Source organism: Rhamphochromis longiceps, linkage group LG3 (assembly GCF_057381845.1).
Source record: "Rhamphochromis longiceps isolate RC_006_pf linkage group LG3, R_longiceps_female_GT1.1, whole genome shotgun sequence".
Taxonomy (NCBI): Eukaryota; Metazoa; Chordata; class Actinopteri; order Cichliformes; family Cichlidae; genus Rhamphochromis; species Rhamphochromis longiceps.
The window spans coordinates 5,331,069-5,351,089 of record NC_140559.1 but is presented as its reverse complement, the minus strand read 5'-3'; the positions used below and the strand labels follow the sequence as shown (position 1 = coordinate 5,351,089).

Here is a 20,021-nt window from a genome sequence, read left to right as displayed (position 1 = left end):
CTCCTGGCAGTAAACTTGTCTTCATTAATTCAGTGCGAATAAAACGCACATAGGGTGCTGCGTTCGCTGGGACGCAGGAAGCTGGAAATTTGTTTCCTGTCTTACACATGTGAAGTGAACACAACACCAGCAAAAGTATGTGTGTGCAAATGTCATGTTTGAAAAACGAGAAGAAATTAAAAGCAACCTGAAACAGGTGGAGGCCACAATTTCCAGGATCCTGACGTGCCAGGAAGGCAGCAGTGAATTTTCCCATCCTTTTTGAATTGGACATAAAGTAAAAAGTGTCGCGTCCTTACAGCACGAATCTTGTATCACACCCGACATGCTGTAGTGTCTGTTACTTCTTCAAAAAAAAAAAAAAAAAAGCTTACTGTATATCAGCTTCTTCTTCTCTTCCTCAAAACCTTCTGCTTCTCAATACATCTCCCAGAATTCCTTCCTTATCCAGCCCTACATAAACTAATCCATCCCTTCAGGATTCTGTCTCAAAGCTCCCACATTTCCCACCTTGGGGCATCATCATGTGTTACGCATCACTTGCATTTCCCACGATTGCCAGAGACGGTGAACTTACCGTCAGCACGTTTCATGTGTTTAAAATCAGATTTAACACTTCAAATATACACACACAGCTCTTAAAAACAAACATCTGACAGATAAGACAAGCGCACCACCTACTCCTCTTCCTCTCTGCACCTCCTCTTCCTCAGGGGGGCATCTGCACTCGCCTTTCTCGCCTGCTTCTCCATTTTTGGAACTCTGCGTGTTTTAGCGTTTTTACAAAAGCCACATTGGCACTTATTGTTCCTGCACTGATGCTTTTACCCTGACTAGGAGGCGCCACACAGCCGCTTTCTTTGGTTTGTAGCACTCAGCGATGCTGCATTCAAATCACATGGGAGAAGATGTAAATACAAGTTTCAAGCTTCAATCAAAAACAGATCACAGGTGGTAAATATGACAGGAAAAAAAGGCAACATTATCAGTGTGTTTTTCAAAGAATTAAATATTGAGAAAATGTACTCACATGTAATATATATGTTTCTGCATATTTTTTTCTCAAATTTAAATCAATATTTAAGTTGTTGAACTGTATACTTTTTTTTTTGGTTTGCAGCAGATGCTAAATACAAGCACAGTGGGCTCTATTGTATTTATGATTAAATAAACGAGTAAAAATAAACTTCATTTTAATATTAATCACCATTTGGGAACTGCTCCAGATTAAACTCTTAATCATCAGTTTGAGGGTTGAAGTGAGTTAAACAAGCTGTACAATCTGTAATTCCCATGGAACTTGAATGCAGCGTAGGCTAGGCTAAGCTCACAATTTCACCTACTCTTCACTTGCTAACACTAAAAAAAAAAAAAAAAAAACTCTTCTAACCCAGAAACACCGCCCTACTAACAAACATACTTGATCTTTAAAAAGAAAATTAGCTTCACCAGCAGACACGTTGGCTTTAAGGCACCTTGTTAACACGATGATCGACACCCGAACACCAGCCATCGGTGAAATTTAAAAAATAAAAAAAGGCTAAATTACTACGTGATCAAAGTCTGACAGAACAACATAACAGATAAAATAAAATAAAACAAATTCAAAATCACTTTTTGCACGTCAGTGTTGCTAACAGCTCACCTTTGCTAATTCAAGCTTCACACACACACACACAAGCACAAACACACGCAGCAGGACAGAGGATACAGGGTGTGTAAAAGTGCTCAATTGCACACACGCGCGCACACTCTCAGCCGATTCTCTACAGCATCAGGATCGCCCTGTGTCCCGCAGCCAATCAGGAGTCTCCGTATTCAGGAGGTCAGAGGTCAGATCGGCGTCTCCTTGTTGTTGTTTTTGAGGTCCGGTGCGCTGAACTGCCGCTTCATCCTGGGCGGAGTGTTGAAGCTCCACGCCCCCGGCGGTGGCATAATGCCAAGTAGCATGTCAGCAAGAAGGGGTGGAGCCCCTGAGCGCGGCAGGCTGTGGTAATGGGGGTGAGGGTGAGGTCCAGGCTGGAATGGTGCATTGTGGGGGTTGTAGTAGGGATGGTGGTGGTGGAACTGATGGTGCTGGCGTTGATTATAATGGAAGCCTCCATCTCTGTCTCTGTCCCTGTCTCTGCTTCCTCCTCTGCCTCCTCCTCCTCTCTCCCCACCTGGCCCAGGTCGAAATCCCCTCCTCTGTCTTGGTCACCCCTGGTGGCCACCATTGCCACCACTGCTGAAGTGCTGGTCATTGTCGTAGCTCCCGTTCCCCTGTGGCGAGCTGTCCAGGGAGTTGCGGCGGTAACGACGCTGCTGGTTTTGGTTGTTGCCCTGGTTGTTGTAGTGATAGCCACCCTGGTTGCCCTGGTTACGCTGCTGCCAGGCGCGATGAGGACTTGGGGTGCGCATGCGAGGGGGCTGAGCTGGGAAGGGGAGGGGCAAGAGACCAGGCAGTTGACCTTGTGGGGGAGGTGGAGGTGAGGGAGAACCTTTAGCTTCTCCTCCTCCATTCTCCTTCTGCTCAACACCATCACCTCCTCCTCCCTCCCCCAGACCGAGAGCTTGCAGAGTGGCACTGGCGGGTCCCCATGACAGCCGATGGGCAGGGTTACTCTTAAAGGGAAACTTGAGCTTGCATTCCTGCGGAGGGATGAAGCGTTCTGACCTGGAGCTGGGGGAGGAGTAAAGTTAGGGACAGAGCACAGACTGTAAATTAAAGATGGTCACAGCATAAGCAACCGACTCGACTAAGTACAGATAAACAATCATTTGAAGGGTTTATTGATGACGATCGTTTGCAGTGACTTCTATTGGAACCCTCGCCATCACGGTATGGCCACACCCCCGAGCTCACCTTGGCTTTGGTTCTGTCCTCGCAGCTTCTTGGTGATGTTCTGCTGCTGCAGGTTCAGGAGGCGCTGCTGCTCCTTTTTCATCCAGCGGAGGCGTCCTCTCCTGAACGCCGGGTCCTCCTCCATCAGCCGCTGAACTCTGACCTCTGGGTGGCTAGGGCATTCATCATCCCCGTCCCTATCTCCATCTCTCTCTCTCTCTGAGGGGACTCGCCTCCCTCGCCGTTCAAGTCGTCGTCCTGGAAACAAGACAAACAACGGTTAACTCTGGTGGTGATGGGTTGAAGGGGCGGGACAGGAGGTGCGAACATACCTGAAGAGGTATGACGCTCTCCATCTTGATCATTCTGTCTCTCAGAGCTTTGATCTCCTCGTCCTTCATGTTGTTCTGCAGCTTCACCTCCTGCAGGAGTCGCACACATTTAGCTCTGCTCCTCTAGCGCCTCTCAGGTCGTGAAGAAAACAAGATTAGCATAACTCACCTCTAAAATATCTGTCAGCTTATCGATGTGAGCCTTCAAGTCGTACACGCCTGCCTTTTCTCCACCTTCCCCTGTCTCTCCTCCTCCACTACCACCACTTCCTCCTCCTCCTCCCCCCTCTTCAGCGGGAGGGCTCCTCTCCTCTCCGATGCCCACAGTGTCGCAGACATCCTGGGCCACAGCCCTCCCTCTCGTTGGTGTCCTTCTTGGCGTACATGCGGCACAGCTCCTTCATCTTGACAATGGAGAGCGCCTCGATCTCCTGACGGGAGTGACGGAAGTCTCCCAGAGCCACCTGAGGGGGGCGCCACATACAGAGGAACAGGTTTAAAAAAAGAAAAAAAAGCTCCTCCTCTAATGTCCTCTGGACTGTTTGTGCTGGTTAATTTTACTGTTCTCCAAATCTCTCCACAGACTGCTAAACAATCAGGAGTGGAGCAACCAAACTTGGCACGCAGGTACATATTAGGGTCCCGAGGTTCTTATCTACATCAGACACTATGACATAATCATGTGGCCTAGGAACCTCATATCGACTGGTTACAATAACCCATTTTTAGCATCTATGCACCTGTCCACTGTAAGGTTGCGTGACCACAACCTAGCAATGGACTTCAGTGGCATCTACACCGTAGAGCAGGGCCTGAGTGCACAGAACCCACAAAAATGGGCAAATCTGAACCCACTCAGGTTTATAATTTGCCTCTGTATGTTCTGGTGCGATATCTTAAGACGATCACATATTTTACCTCACACAGGCTGAACAGACCAATCAACACTGTGCCATGGGTACTAGCTCTACTACCAACCCTCCGAGAACTCTGTGCTCCAGTTTTAGTGAGTGGACTTATTTCTTTACACTTAATCGCAGGCACCAGTGTCAGTGTGACACTCCCGTACAGTCCACGGATGCATGTTTTTAACTCTTAAATGCTACAGTCCAGGCTTCAAAATTTGGAAAGGAAAAGGTAATGTGGCTTTACTATGACTACCTTTTTTAAAGAGTTTATGGTTACACAGCAAGGTCTGTAACAATCTAGTGATCCTGGTTTTATTGGAAAATGCATCATGTATGATTTTCACAATTTACCACTTATTTGTTGCATTTGACTGGAGCTATGGAGTCTAACTAACAGAGTCTGTCTGACTTAGTCATGGACCAAATTGGTCCAACACTACAGACCAGTGTCAAGTGTCCACCTGGAGCCATCTCCAGGAGGGTTTGGGTTTTGAAAGGTCCAGTGTATTTTTCAAGGTAAAGTTTTAACCCTTTGCCCCTGAATGTAGCGATATAAGAGTATTTATGAGAATAACTTCTAAAATGTTTATCTGTCCCTCTGAAACCAGTCAGAGAACACTCTGATATCATGTGTGTGTTTGTGAGACCTCGTAGCAGATCTCTTTGACGGCCTGCATGCGGAGGTCCTCCATGGTCACCCGTTTGGGGTCTTTGCTGATCCTCCTCTGAGGGATCTGATACACTCGCAGAGGCTCCCTCCTCTTCCCGCTGCTGGGCAGACCACAGCGTTTCACTATGGACTGCACCTGGACACAGACATACAGGTGAGACAGGTCAGCTCACAGGTACATTAATCTGCTCCAATGACTGTCCCTGTCAGCAGAAAAGCTTGCTTCACGATCCTATCAGGTCTCTATGGGATGTCACAGCTACATGAGGAGCTATGAACGAGGAGATTATGAGGAGCTGATACCTTGTTGGCTGGCAGCTTCTCTCTCAGGGAGGAGATGAGCCTCCAGCTCTCCTCACAGGATCGTTTGTCCGAGTCGTCCCCGCTGTCGCTGTCTGCGTAGGCTACTGCACACACAGAGAAGGTAAAACACCTGAAGCAGTCACCACACGAGCTCACCTGAAGGAGAAACTCACCAGTCTGTGCTGCTCCAGCAGCAGGTCAGCCTCCTCCTTCTCTTTACGGTACTGAGTCTCCACGTCCTGCAGTCTGCAGCACCAACCAACCAATCAGACGATCAATAATCAGGAAACAGCTCTGATATCTGACGTGGTTTACAGTGTGTCTACAGATGCTATCTGAAAACCACACTTCAGGGTCTAGTAAAGGTGCATCTACCTCTTCTCCATCTCCAGCTTGATGTCGATGCCTTGTTTCTCCAGCAGCTCTTTCTGCGCGTAGTTCCAGTCCTCCGGCTCCCCCTGCTGCTCCATCGTGGCGCTGCGCTCCCTCTCCAGCCTCGCCTGCTCCGGGTGGTTGAACCGAAACACGTGGTTCTTCCCCATCACAATGCGGTTACCTAGAGACGGAAACAGACAGGAAACGGAGTCTGAGGTCTCCTGCAGGTTTTGGGTGGTGTGTTTACTCCGTCGATCAAACCTGCTTTGTTTTTCATGTTCGTGTGTAATAAGCTGTAAACTAAGAGTGCTCCAGAGTGACCACCACTGCAGAGGGAGACACAGACAGTCCAAGCAAAGCAAGAAAAACTCATCAGGAGAACTGAAACACAGCTCTGTGAAACACAAGGAGACCGGCTCTGTCTGATATGACACATGAGCATGAAACAGTCTGATGGGAGGACTCGCAGCAGTGACGGAGGCTTTATCATGGACCTTAATATCTGGGCTTGTATCCTGTAACATTACTAGAAAGGTTGATCCACAATCCAGAGACAGAGACCTGGATCTGAAAGGGGTATGTCCACAACTACAGAGGCCTCTCGGTCTCACATACAGACATGCACTGAAACCAGGGATCGTGCTACAGCGCACAGGGTAACAGCAGCAGACACACACACACGCACGCACACACACACACACACACACACACACACACACACACACACACACACACACACACACACACACACACACACACACACACACACCTGTTTATAACTTTTAATGAAAACAGGAAGAGAGCTGCAGCTTCAGACTCTACACACAGTCCGAGAACAAAGAACTACAGCCTGGACACAGACCAGACCTCTAAGGTGAGACGCTCATGGAAAAAAACAAAAAAAACAAAACAGGAATTTTTTGCCCCATAATCTAGTGTACATTTATGCAAATTAGCACAGGTTTCATGACATATGTATATATAATACCACATTTGTATATTTAAAATGAAATTGCAATAGCAATCAAAACAATATTTTTAGTGTTAGTAACTAATTGAATCTATATATACATATATAAGTGCTCAAACTTTTCTTATCAGCATGTTCTGGCTGCAAAGTTTCGAATCCACACATCATGCGGAGCCATCATGTGGTACATAAAAGCACTGCAGGACCTTCTTTGTCCTTCTGGTCTCAAACTCTTCAGAAACCTTCTCAGAGAGGCTCGAGTGTGCTTTCAATATTTAAAGATGATTATAAGCCAGTGGAATCAGGAGGTGTAATGTGACAGAAGTCAAGAGCACATTTGTCTGCCACTGTGACTCATTCCAGACTTACACATGTTAATGATCAACTCAGCTGCCTGCAGGTCTGACTTTAACCCCGGCTGCTGCTGAAACATGTCAGAAACGTTACTTTGAGGAGTGATGCAAATCAAATCTGATTAAAAATGCATTTCCAGATCCATGTTTTTATTTCTGTTAGTCTCACACTGCCACAGCAGCTCAGCATGACTCACAGTTTAAAATCATTTTTATTTATGTCACACTGGCCCCTCTGTCTGAAACAAGCTGCTGTAGCTCCTTTCTTTGACGGCAGACTCCCACAGGTATACTATTGATATGACCTCTTTATGACATCATATAGATCCTATAATAGAAACAAAAAGTGTGCGCTGTGCTTTGTGTGTAGGGCAGACTGCTCACAAGGATTACTGACAGCTATGCTCACTACATCATTAGAAACTCACACCACGTTTAATAAAAAGAAAAACTTCCAGCACTGGAACAGGAGATCTATGGCAGCAGATTGTAGAAGAGGCCAACTATGATGCAGCAGGTGGTAACAATGATAAGTAAGTAATTTGTACAAATGTAGTTTGTATTTTTATTCTTTTATAACTTCAGATGTTAAACAGCTTCAGGTAACGTGTAGAACATGTTTCTCTGGTGTGTATAAAGTACTGAAGGACCCATGGTTCATAATGAGGTTATTGCACAGTGAACTACAGGAGCTGATCAAACCACAGGACTGAGGCTGCTTAAACTCCGCACAATGAAGCTGTGTGACCACAAAACAGCAGTGCAGCAGAGCAGAGACAGCCAATCAGGCATCAGAGTGTCAGACATGTGAGCAAAGGTTTATGCAAGGAGTAAAAATCTCACCTTCTCCCTGCTCGTTGGTCTCACTGACAAAAACGCAGTGAATCTCCTTTATGAACTGACCCGACAGTTTAATGTCCACGTCCTGCTGCCCGACCTTGGCGCGCGCACACACACACACACAGACAGATGAAAAAACTAATGTAAACACCTGCCAAGCTAGTTATACAACTCCACCAGGAATAAAGATGAAGGTGCAACTTCTCCTGCAATAAAACTAACGGAGGAGCTTCTGATGTCCAACATCATAAAGTAGTTGTTAGATAACAGCGAGTATCGTGTCTGATAAGATACGTAATGAAACTCATTGTTCTCCACGATGACTCTGTGGATCATTATCGGTGTGGTAACCTCTGCACGAGCAGATTTCTGCATGCACTACATGTAAACAGTGTCATTACTTTTTCTACTAATGAAGTAAAGCAGCTAAACTAGTGATGGACTTGTGTCTGTGTGTAATTTGTTGCTTTCACATGGAGATGAGCCGAGGCGTCTCTGACGTTTGGTCTCTGCACAGGATGGCTAAAACGTTTCACACTTTAGACTCAATTTATCAGATTTTCTGAGCAAAGACCAACAAAATGATCAAATAACTGATGAACTAAATGACCGATGATGAAATCACTGCTGACCTGGTCACTCCCTCCTTGATGTAATAGAGGAGGCACTCGGACATCAGAGGGTCTTCATTCAGGTTGACCAGGTGAGGCGTCTGTAACACACACAGACATTGCATTAACTTTAGTTTTACATGATGGGGTCATCTTTTTCCCCCTTTAAAAGTGAGGTGGATCCACACAGTGAGAGTGGAAGATAGAAAACACTAAACACGATTGGATGCTGTTAACTTTTAACTAGTACTAAACATGTGACTGGAGCCAGGACTGCATTCAGTCAGATCCTTTTATAAGCACTTTTATAAACAGCATCATTTACCAAAGTGAACAACACACCATGAATGAAGACAACACTACTAAAGTGAATGTTGACACTGAGTCGAAGTTCACCTGAAGTCATTAAAGGTTGTCAGATGTCGTCTTTATGAGGGAAAGAGTTAAAGATGTTCGGTGTTGGTGAGGTGGTGGTACGGAGAGAAAAGCTGCTGCACGATTTATCGTCTCTGAGTTTTAATCTGGATTTCAAACATCTGCTCAGCAGACTGCAGCGATTTTACTGCAAAGACCAGAGAGACTTAAAATCAAACAGTGACATCATCACTTCTAAAGCTGAGTGCGCGTCGACACAGGTGCTTATGAGCAGCAGACACTCGGCTCTGACTGGACGAACACTCCCAGGCATGAAGTAAATTACATCTGGCTCTGTATTTAGATTATGTAATCATCTTATATTTTATATATTTGTAATTTATATTTTATTGTGATTTTACTGGAAAGCACTTTGGTGTACTTCGGTCTTAAAAATGTGCTATATGATTGATTGTAAAATCAATTTATCGGCTGTTCTAACAAAACACACCAACTCAAAGAGTAGCTTTAACCTGACATAAAGGTGAATCCAAAAATTAAATACACTGTTTTAAAATACCAGCAGGAGTTACAGCTCCTAACAAATACCTGCATATCGTGTGTCAGCAGCCAGGGATCACACAATCCTAAAGTTAAAGTATTACTAAACCAGTCCCACAGACTGTCAGAGCTTACATAATAACATTTTCTGCAAAGATGTCTGCAGACACAGAACAGACTGACAACAGTATATATAGAGAGAAAGGGTTAAATATACACTCACTCCTTTAGGAGAGAAGACGCCCAGCGTTCCTCCATCTTCCTTTATGGACACGCCCATCTCTGCCAGCAGGGGCTCTCTGAGGGAGCGAGCGAGAGACAGAGACATCAATCATCATCCATTTTTTTTCTCCCTCTGTGTTCGTGTTTCCAAATGTTTTCATCTGTGAGTTAGTGAACAAACACACTCAGCTTTTCCACCTGTGCTGTAAACACTACAGTTCCCATGAGCCTCGTCTGCCACAGTGGATAAAGGGTCGTTAAACCTTTTTTTGCCTTCATGAACAGTGGGAAATGCCAAAAGATGTGTCACTCTGCTGACACAAAACCTCGCATGGTAGCTGTTGCCGGGTCACAGACATGAGTTGTTGTTTTTTATCAGTGTCAGTGCAGAAGCGCCAAGATTTCAAGCTAATACAGAGGACGATCCAGCAGCTTGAAAAGATGAGACTTTTTCCACTTCTACACCTGCCCTGAGGTTTTGTCTGAGTGGCTCAGGAGAAAAAGAGCTGCCCTCAGCAGCGGTATAAATGCTGATGTTCATGATATCGTCGTTACGTTTAAGAAAGTAACAGGTGACACCAAAACATGTTCACTATATTAACTACGGACAGAGGCAAACATGTAAAAAGCTCAGATTCAAATAAAACTAACCTCTCCAAACGAATAGATTCTGTTTTTCTCAGTTTCTCCTCCCACGTCTCGTTCAGCTCAGCAATGATTTTCTCTGTTTCCTACATGCAAAAACACACACATGTATTGTAAACATATACCAATAAAACTTCTTCATTCTCATTCAAAGAAGGTGAAATAGTGCTCAGCAACTCCTGTTTGCAGTGTAATCACAGATGTACAGAAAACTTTTGCTGAATTTCTCTTAAACTGAGAAAAACTAAAAATATGAGGATTCCCAGACACGTTCTGAAGTTTTAAGTCTGTTTTTTCTCATTCTTTTCAATCGATTTCCAGAAAACTATCAAAGAAGTAATAGATTTCTCTGACAGTGGAAGTCACACTGGATCTAAGAGTATATGTTTCTCAAATTTAGATATGATGGAATTATGACCCGGAAAAGTGCGAGGTGATAAAACGTCTCGCCCTACCATCAGTCTCTCAGCTGCTTCCTCTTTGCTGATGTTCTCTGTGGACTCTCCCTCCACCCTTTCCTCTCCATCCTCAATCAGCTGATCACGGTCAGCAGGCGTGTCACCTTCAGATACCGGCTCAGCGCCTGCACAGGAAATAAAACATTTAATTATGAAAACATGATGAACCACTTCTGTATTTTTTAAATTTAAACTAGTAAAGACAAAGGCACAGTCTTTTTGGATTCCCAATAATCCACATAAACATATAGAGTGACCTGGAGGGGCGGAGCCATTCTCAGGCGTGATCCCATTGGATGTGAGAGCCAGCTGGAGAGGGGAGGGGGACGCACCTGCGACACCACCGGGGCCGTTGATGTTGTTGTTGTTGTTGTTGACTTTAAGAGACACAGAAAGAGAGCAGAGAAGAAGAAGTGAAGAGGAGGAGATTTAATTTCTAACATGCTGGAATCTCAGCAATCCTGGTTATGTAACGACAGCTTGTAAATATCTTCTCACACACACACACAGTTGCTGTTGTCTGTAAATAACCGTCTCTACAGCATACTGCACATAGACGTGCTGTTCATACCAGGTCCAAATGAAAGAACAACAGCATGTGATGTGTACAGTTTATTAGGCCGTAAACAGACTGCATTCCATGTTTATATGAAGCACAGTCTGAGTATCACATCCACAGCGTTTGCGTGTTTAGCAATGCATAAGGTTCACAATAGAAATGAACTCTGCTGTCTGAGAGGAGCTTCTCTGCTTCTCCAGCTTTTTATGAGCAGTGTTGATGCGCAGCACATTTCTAAGCTTTTTCTTATAAATAATCATGATGGATTCACAGCATCGCAGACACCAGATATTTAAATGCTTCAGAAAAGAATCAATGTGCATGTGACACTTAGGAACGGGACTTTTTCATACCAAGAAATCAAAACCACACAGCAGCAAGTTAATGATTAACCTCATGTTGTGGATGTATTTAGAGTATTTAGAAATACTTCAGTCAGAGCATCATCTCATTAATTGTTTTTTTCATGTTTGTTTTGACGTTAAACTTTATTGTAAGACCTGCAAGAACAGACGCACTGATCCTGTTTTTGAAGCTGAAAGAATCTGAAAGAGAATTTGAACCCGAACGTCAGACTGAACAAGCAGATAAGGTTCATTATTCTGTATGTGTGCATACCAGCATTGTCCAGCAGCTCCTGCAGGCCCTGAGAGAACAGCAGGTTTCTCAGTCGCTCCACTTCGGCCTTCAGCTCTCTGATCAGTTTGGCATTTGGATCTTCATTGATCACAGCGTTACAGCGAATCTGTTTGGCACGGTCAGCATATCTGGAACCGAACCGGACCGAATTAGATTATATTAATCTGACTATGCCAGCTTTGCAACATACCCGCTGCCTGAAAACACATTAACTGATCCATAAAAAGCCTCATAGACAGATTACACCAAGTAACTGACCTCAGAGTGCTCAGTGTTTCTTCGTAGTTGATGTCAGCAGGACTTAGCGCAGCAATCATTGCTGTGCGAGAGTTTCCTCCTGAAAGAAGCACACATCAAACCTTTAAGGTACTTAAACTTTGCCTGATATTAACTCTGCAACTCTATACATGTCTGTGGGGTTAAAGTGTACTATTGGTCCTGATAGGTTAAAGTGTACTATTGGTCCTGATAGGTTAAGGTGTAGTTTTAGTCCTGACAGGTTAATGTGTAGTTTTAGTTCTGATAGGTTAAAGTGTACTATTGGTCCTGATAGGTTAAGGTGTACTATTGGTCCTGATAGGTTAAGGTGTAGTTTTAGTCCTGACAGGTTAAAGTGTACTATTGGTCCTGATAGGTTAAGGTGTACTATTAGTTCTGATAGGTTAAAGTGTACTATTGGTCCTGATAGGTTAAGGTGTACTATTGGTCCTGATAGGTTAAGGTGTAGTTTTAGTCCTGACAGGTTAAAGTGTACTATTGGTCCTGATAGGTTAAGGTGTAGTTTTAGTCCTGACAGGTTAAAGTGTACTATTGGTCCGGATAGGTTAAGGTGTACTATTGGTCCTGATAGGTTAAGGTGTAGTTTTAGTTCTGACAGGTTAAAGTGTACTATTGGTCCTGATAGGTTAATGTGTAGTTTTAGTTCTGATAGGTTAAAGTGTACTATTGGTCCTGATAGGTTAAGGTGTACTATTGGTCCTGATAGGTTAAGGTGTAGTTTTAGTCCTGACAGGTTAAAGTGTACTATTGGTCCTGATAGGTTAAGGTGTACTATTAGTTCTGATAGGTTAAAGTGTACTATTGGTCCTGATAGGTTAAGGTGTACTATTGGTCCTGATAGGTTAAGGTGTAGTTTTAGTCCTGACAGGTTAAAGTGTACTATTGGTCCTGATAGGTTAAGGTGTACTATTGGTCCTGATAGGTTAAAGTGTACTATTGGTCCTGATAGGTTAAGGTGTACTATTGGTCCTGATAGGTTAAGGTGTAGTTTTAGTTCTGACAGGTTAAAGTGTACTATTGGTCCTGATAGGTTAATGTGTAGTTTTAGTTCTGATAGGTTAAAGTGTACTATTGGTCCTGATAGGTTAAGGTGTACTATTGGTCCTGATAGGTTAAGGTGTAGTTTTAGTCCTGACAGGTTAAAGTGTACTATTGGTCCTGATAGGTTAAGGTGTACTATTAGTTCTGATAGGTTAAAGTGTACTATTGGTCCTGATAGGTTAAGGTGTACTATTGGTCCTGATAGGTTAAGGTGTAGTTTTAGTCCTGACAGGTTAAAGTGTACTATTGGTCCTGATAGGTTAAGGTGTACTATTGGTCCTGATAGGTTAAAGTGTACTATTGGTCCTGATAGGTTAAGGTGTAGTTTTAGTCCTGACAGGTTAAAGTGTACTATTGGTCCTGATAGGTTAAGGTGTACTATTGGTCCTGATAGGTTAAGGTGTAGTTTTAGTCCTGACAGGTTAAAGTGTACTATTGGTCCTGATAGGTTAAGGTGTACTATTGGTCCTGATAGGTTAAGGTGTACTATTGGTCCTGATAGGTTAAAGTGTACTATTGGTCCTGATAGGTTAAGGTGTAGTTTTAGTCCTGACAGGTTAAAGTGTACTATTGGTCCTGATAGGTTAAGGTGTACTATTGGTCCTGATAGGTTAAGGTGTAGTTTTAGTCCTGACAGGTTAAAGTGTACTATTGGTCCTGATAGGTTAAGGTGTACTATTGGTCCTGATAGGTTAAGGTGTAGTTTTAGTCCTGACAGGTTAAAGTGTACTATTGGTCCTGATAGGTTAAGGTGTACTATTGGTCCTGATAGGTTAAGGTGTAGTTTTAGTCCTGACAGGTTAAAGTGTACTATTGGTCCTGATAGGTTAAGGTGTACTATTGGTCCTGATAGGTTAAGGTGTAGTTTTAGTTCTGACAGGTTAAAGTGTACTATTGGTCCTGATAGGTTAATGTGTAGTTTTAGTTCTGATAGGTTAAAGTGTACTATTGGTCCTGATAGGTTAAGGTGTAGTTTTAGTCCTGACAGGTTAAAGTGTACTATTGGTCCTGATAGGTTAAGGTGTACTATTGGTCCTGATAGGTTAAGGTGTAGTTTTAGTCCTGACAGGTTAAAGTGTACTATTGGTCCTGATAGGTTAAGGTGTACTATTGGTCCTGATAGGTTAAGGTGTAGTTTTAGTCCTGACAGGTTAAAGTGTACTATTGGTCCTGATAGGTTAAGGTGTACTATTGGTCCTGATAGGTTAAGGTGTAGTTTTAGTCCTGACAGGTTAAAGTGTACTATTGGTCCTGATAGGTTAAGGTGTACTATTAGTTCTGACAGGTTAAAGTGTACTATTAGTCCTGACAGGTTAAGGTGTACTATTAGTTCTGACAGGTTAAAGTGTACTATTGGTCCTGATAGGTTAAGGTGTAGTTTTAGTTCTGACAGGTTAAAGTGTACTATTGGTCCTGATAGGTTAAGGTGTACTATTGGTCCTGATAGGTTAAAGTGTACTATTAGTCCTGACAGGTTAAAGTGTACTATTGGTCCTGATAGGTTAAGGTGTACTATTGGTCCTGATAGGTTAAGGTGTAGTTTTAGTCCTGACAGGTTAAAGTGTACTATTGGTCCTGATAGGTTAAAGTGTACTATTAGTCCTGATAGGTTAAAGTGTACTATTGGTCCTGATAGGTTAAGGTGTAGTTTTAGTCCTGATAGGTTAAAGTGTACTATTGGTCCTGATAGGTTAAAGTGTACTATTGGTCCTGATAGGTTAAGGTGTAGTTTTAGTCCTGATAGGTTAAAGTGTACTATTAGTCCTGATAGGTTAAAGTGTACTATTGGTCCTGATAGGTTAAGGTGTACTATTGGTCCTGATAGGTTAAAGTGTACTATTGGTCCTGACAGGTTAAAGTGTAGTTTTAGTCCTGACAGGTTAAGGTGTAGTTTTAGTTCTGACAGGTTAAAGTGTACTATTAGTCCTGACAGGTTAAGGTGTACTATTAGTTCTGACAGGTTAAAGTGTACTATTAGTCCTGACAGGTTAAGGTGTACTATTAGTTCTGACAGGTTAAAGTGTACTATTAGTTCTGACAGGTTAAAGTGTACTATTGGTCCTGACAGGTTAAGGTGTACTATTATTCCTGACAGGTTAAGGTGTATTGTAAGTGCAGACACAACAAGTCTTGTTAATTGTTTGATCAAAGAAACATGCTGTTAGTCCTAGTATTGACGTTATTACTAATAGCTGTTAGCCTTAAATGACTCCTTGTACTGTTTATTTATGCTCAATCTGACATTGTGAATACTCCTTTAACCTACCAATGCTCTACTTACCCAGGTTCTCCTTCAGTAGCCAGGTGAGAACAGAGTCTCTGTAGGGAATAAAATCACTTTTCCTCTTTTTACTGCTCTGCTGCAGATCAGAGACAAGAAGCAGTCAGTTTTCCCATGTACCAGAACCATCTCCCACATTGCACATGACTGTATTTGACTTGTAAATATGAAGAGTGTAGAATTACCATTTCAGCCAAAGCTGAAATCACTTTTCCTAATGTGGTCAGAGATTTGTTGATGTTTGCTCCTTCCTGCATGCAAACATACAATGAATACATGATGAATGTGGCAGTGGATGCATGACAATGAGCAGCACATGAGTAGATACATAATCTGATTGCGCCACATTATCTCTGACCTTGAGCCGTGTGCCCTTTGCCCCAGAGGAGTCTGATTGTTCACTTCCAGCCAGGTCGACCAGACTGATCTTACTGACCTGAAGAGAAAAGTGCGAGAATCAAAATAAAAACCTGACATTTGGGAAAAAAAAAAGTCCTTTGGGACAAAACAGAGAAGCAGACACACTTTCTCAGTGTCCAGGCTGGTCATCTGATCTCGTCGTTTTTGGGTGAAGACGATGGTGAAGACAGCGTGGGACCTGGACGACGTCTCATTCATGTTTGTAGCTGCGACCGTCCTGCAATCAGAAATAAACTTGATTAGTTTAATGTTACTGCAATTCATTCTTTACAATAATACAGATGTTACACATTTATAGCACAAGTGTAGAATAAGTAACATTGGCTAATGGGCGATTAATGAACTGATTGGGTATCAATCTGATCATGGCTCAAAAGATAGACAAGTCCATCTACTGTGCCGATCTACATAATTCTGTTGTATTATATGATGGATTGGTTACCAGTAGAATAAGATTTATGTTTTTCAAAAATTTAGATCATTTGCCTTCCAAACTTCCTCAGACAGCTGCAGCCTTTTACACTTTGTTTTAAACTTCAACCTCTGAAATTATCCGGAAGAAAACTGACCGAGCTTTGTTGCCGGCGTCCATCAGGTCCCGGATGTCCGTGAATCCAGTCACAGCCAGTTTGGACAGATCCTCCACGTAGGGCCCCAGGATGGGATGCTCCCGGACCCGCAGCGTGCCCTGGGATTTTGGGTTCAACAGGTCCCGAACCCGCTCACAGTAGATCTCCATGTAGGACACCTGTGATGGAGAAGATGATGTTTAATCGGGTAAATCAGTTTAAATAAAACTGATCAGGTTAGATGAGGGCTCACCTCTACGGAGTAGGTCAGGTCAGGATCTGTGTTTTCTCCTGTTCTCTGAAACAAGTCCTCACATAGCTGAACACACAGACAGACAGACATTTATATAATTCTTCATCAGTTATGCCTTTGAATCAGTAAACATTAATGCAACAGCAGTAATGACGTGACATGACTGCGTTTACCTGTGGTATGATCCCTTCCTGTCCAGGCTCCTGTTTGCCCATCATAGTGTAGCTCTTTCCTGCACCCGTCTGTCCATACGCAAAAATACACACATTGTATCCTGGAAAACAACAACAACAACAATATTACAAGTTATTCTAAAATTATAAATAAAGTCCTCTTTAGCTTATTCCTGTATTAGACATTAAGACTATCAGCCTGCCTATGTAGAATATAATTGTGCTGTCATGATCAGCATCATCATCACCATCAACAGTCTCATTTTACACATCAGTATCACTATAGTAACAAGTATCAGCATTGTTACCGGTCACCATTAGTCTCATTAGCTACATAGTCGGAGTTGGACTATGGAGGACCGATACTGCCAAATTTAATTAGAGTTAAAAAAAATTTTAAATTGTATTTTAGCAGACAGAGGTCGGGCTATTCTTTGACATCTGAGAGGACGTTCAGACGCACCTTCGAAGGCGTGCAGCAGCATCTCCTCTCCGATGTCCTTATACACCTGTGTCTGAGAGGTGAAGCCGGGGTCATCGGGCTGCAGGGACACAAACACATGGCACTGTTATCACTGATTCTGGGTTATAATATTGATGTTTTCTGTAGGTGTGTGAGAGTGAGAGAGAGAGAGAGAGAGTGTTTTCACCGTTGTGTGTGACCAGTAGGAGTAGTCAAAGGTGAAGTTCTTGGCTCCATCTTTGGGCTGTTTGGGATTGGAGATGCCTGGAAAGAATCATAAAGAAACAACCTTCAGTGCATGACCAGAAGTGTGTGGACACACTCCAGTTTTATTTCTTTTCTCCTCACTTTCAAATATGGAGGCAACAAAATGTGACTGTTGAAGTGGGGACATCTGCATGTGACCACTCCCAGCATTCACAGCATATATGACGGGCTCTGCATATAAATATTAGTCAGATGGACACACAGCTGCCAATAACAGCCCTGCTGCAGTGAAGTCTATTAATAACCAGGCTGTGTGTGCCTGTCAGTTTATGCAGCAGTAGGATCAGACGTCACATGACAGCCCAGGAGGACGTTGGGATCGCTGAAGCCATAAAAACCCCTAACCCGCACAGGGACAGGAGAGTGTTAGCATTCTTTGTTAATTAAAATCAATAGTGACTGTTAGCCTAAAGCTAAATGCTGTTACAGTCCAGGGACTGTTATATTCTTCAGCCACATTAAAGTGATGCCACAGCTGCTTTCATGGCTAACTCTGCGACGAGCAGGTTCACAGCGTTTAAGCTGAAGGTCAGTTTTAACTTTATTAATGCTCGTGACAGAGGATTAACCTCCAAAACACCAACATGGCCGCTGCCACAATGCTACACCTGAGGCTTTAATATGCATAGAGGCTATATCCATGTTATACCCACAGTTTATGATTCAAGGTCACAATAAAAATCCTCCTTACATCATAATGAGATGGTGATCATAAAACTCTGTCAACAACAACCTGTTCTCTTAGCCAGTGGTGTGTCCTCATTATGCCGTGTCTTATTATGAGGACAGTGACCGGCCTCTCATTATCTAAAAACCTTTGTAATCTGTTTCCATGGTTTCTCATTTATTTGTTCTCCTTTCTTTATCTTTGTCAGGACATCTGAATGTTTCAGATCCTGTGAGGACATCTTCAGGTTAGTGTCTCAGTAAGGGGCCCCATAAAGCCTAAAGGACAGAACATGTGTGTTGTTCTCACAGGTGGTGTTTCCCTGCATCTGGATCACACACTTGGCGTTGCGTCCGATCTCTCTGGAGTTGAATGGGCGGACTCGCACCGCCACCTTCACTGATGCACCCGCCATTTTTCAGCTCCGCCTCCGACTCTCTAAACTGCCTTCTCCTTTCTTTCTTCATTTTTCCATCTTACCGTTTCTGCCTTTCGTTCTTATCCTCTCTCATTCATCTCATCTTTCCTTTTCTTCCTCCTCTTCTTGTTAATGCTTTTTCTTACTTCCTCTATTCATCTTTCTGCTTTCCTCCTCTTCCCTTTCTCATCATCTACATTTCTTATGCTTTTGTTTCCCAGCTTCTCTCGTGCTTTTATTCTCCTTTCTTACCTCCAACTCATCTGAAGCATTCAAACAATGTTTCCTCCTCTCTCCCCCTTTCATTAGCGTCTCCTGAGTTCCTCCCTTCATTCTTTCCTCCCTCTTGACATTCCCGTTCTTCCTCGTCTCAACGAGGCTCTTTTTCACCCCAGTTTCCCTACTTTTTTCCCTTTTATTGTTCCTCTCGTTCCCAAACCTTTCTCTCTTTGTGTGTCAGTCTATGCCGATCGCCCTCGCCTCGGGCCCATCTACACTCCAGTCGGTTCTCATGGGAAGGAACCTCGTCAGATACTGTTGCAGTCAGCGAGTGTGTGTGTGTGTGTGTGTGGTGTGTGTGTGTGAGGTCTGTTAAACAGTGAGCAGGTTATTGATCTGACAGTCAATCATCTATCAGAGTGGGATGATCATCGGCCTGCTTGCGATCAGCTCAGTGGTGTTGATGTGTTAGCATGTCAGAATCAGAATCAGAATCAGAAAGGGTTTATTGCCAAATGTTGAGCAGGTTTACAACATTAGGAAATTGCTGCGGTGCTTCAGTGCAAACATACTGTCATAGAAAATAAAAATAAGAATAAGAATTAAAAGTGCTAAGTAGAAAGATATATACATGAGTGCAGGTGGTGATCAGTGCCAAACATGGAATGGTGCAGTGACACAGCGTAGGGTCATGTGTTAGTGGCGGGGACAGTCATATGGTTATTGTTCATGTGTCCAACAGCAGAGGGGAAGAAACTGTTCTTATGGCGAGAGGTTCTGGTGCGAATGGACCGGAGCCTCCTGCCTGAGGGGAGCAGGTCAAACAGACTGTGTCCAGGGTGAGAAGGGTCAGCTGAGATCCGAGCTGCACGCCGCAATGTCCTGGAGGTGTACAGGTCCTGCAGAGATGGGAGTCTGCAGCCAATCACCTTCTCAGCAGAGCGCACAACACGCTGCAGTCTCTGTTTGTCCCTGATAGTGGCTCCAGCGTACCACACGGTGATGGAGGAGGTGAGGATGGACTCGATGATTGCAGTGTAGAACTGCATCATCGTCCGTGTTGGCAGGTTGAATTTCTTCAGCTGCCTCAGGAAGTACATCCTCTGCTGGGCTTTCTTGATGACGGAGGTGATGGTGGGCTCCCACTTCAGGTCCTGGGTGATGGTGGTGTCAGTCAGGATGATGGGGGGGAGTGGGGCTGTGTGCTTCCTGAAGTCCACAATAATCTCCACTGTCTTCTGGGCATTCAGCACCAGGTTGTTGTGGCTGCACCAGGACACCAGACGTTCAACCTCCCTCCTGTAGGCAGACTCATCCCCGTCAGAGATGAGCCCAATAACGGTGGTG

General features: G+C 43.7%; 1 protein-coding gene and 1 pseudogene across 2 annotated transcripts in view; one reads left to right on the top strand and one right to left on the bottom strand.

Moving 5' to 3' along the window:
- Window positions 1-20,021, top strand: part of LOC146672618 (uncharacterized) — a 117,551-nt gene that overhangs the window by 3,342 nt on the left and 94,188 nt on the right. The gene's annotated exons all lie outside the window — the stretch shown is intronic.
- Window positions 345-18,752, bottom strand: LOC146672626 (kinesin-like protein KIF1C; annotated as a pseudogene). Its single transcript, XR_014908318.1, has 27 exons — window positions 18,347-18,752; window positions 17,291-17,367; window positions 17,104-17,182; window positions 16,641-16,741; window positions 16,468-16,533; window positions 16,215-16,393; window positions 15,751-15,862; window positions 15,584-15,661; window positions 15,411-15,476; window positions 15,226-15,304; window positions 11,883-11,961; window positions 11,604-11,752; window positions 10,684-10,803; window positions 10,424-10,551; window positions 9,975-10,054; window positions 9,325-9,400; window positions 8,201-8,287; window positions 7,579-7,672; window positions 5,714-5,738; window positions 5,413-5,658; window positions 5,207-5,283; window positions 5,038-5,138; window positions 4,712-4,870; window positions 3,326-3,620; window positions 3,157-3,246; window positions 2,809-3,082; window positions 345-2,656 (listed from the first exon to the last, which is right to left on the bottom strand). The product of XR_014908318.1 is annotated as a kinesin-like protein KIF1C (transcript).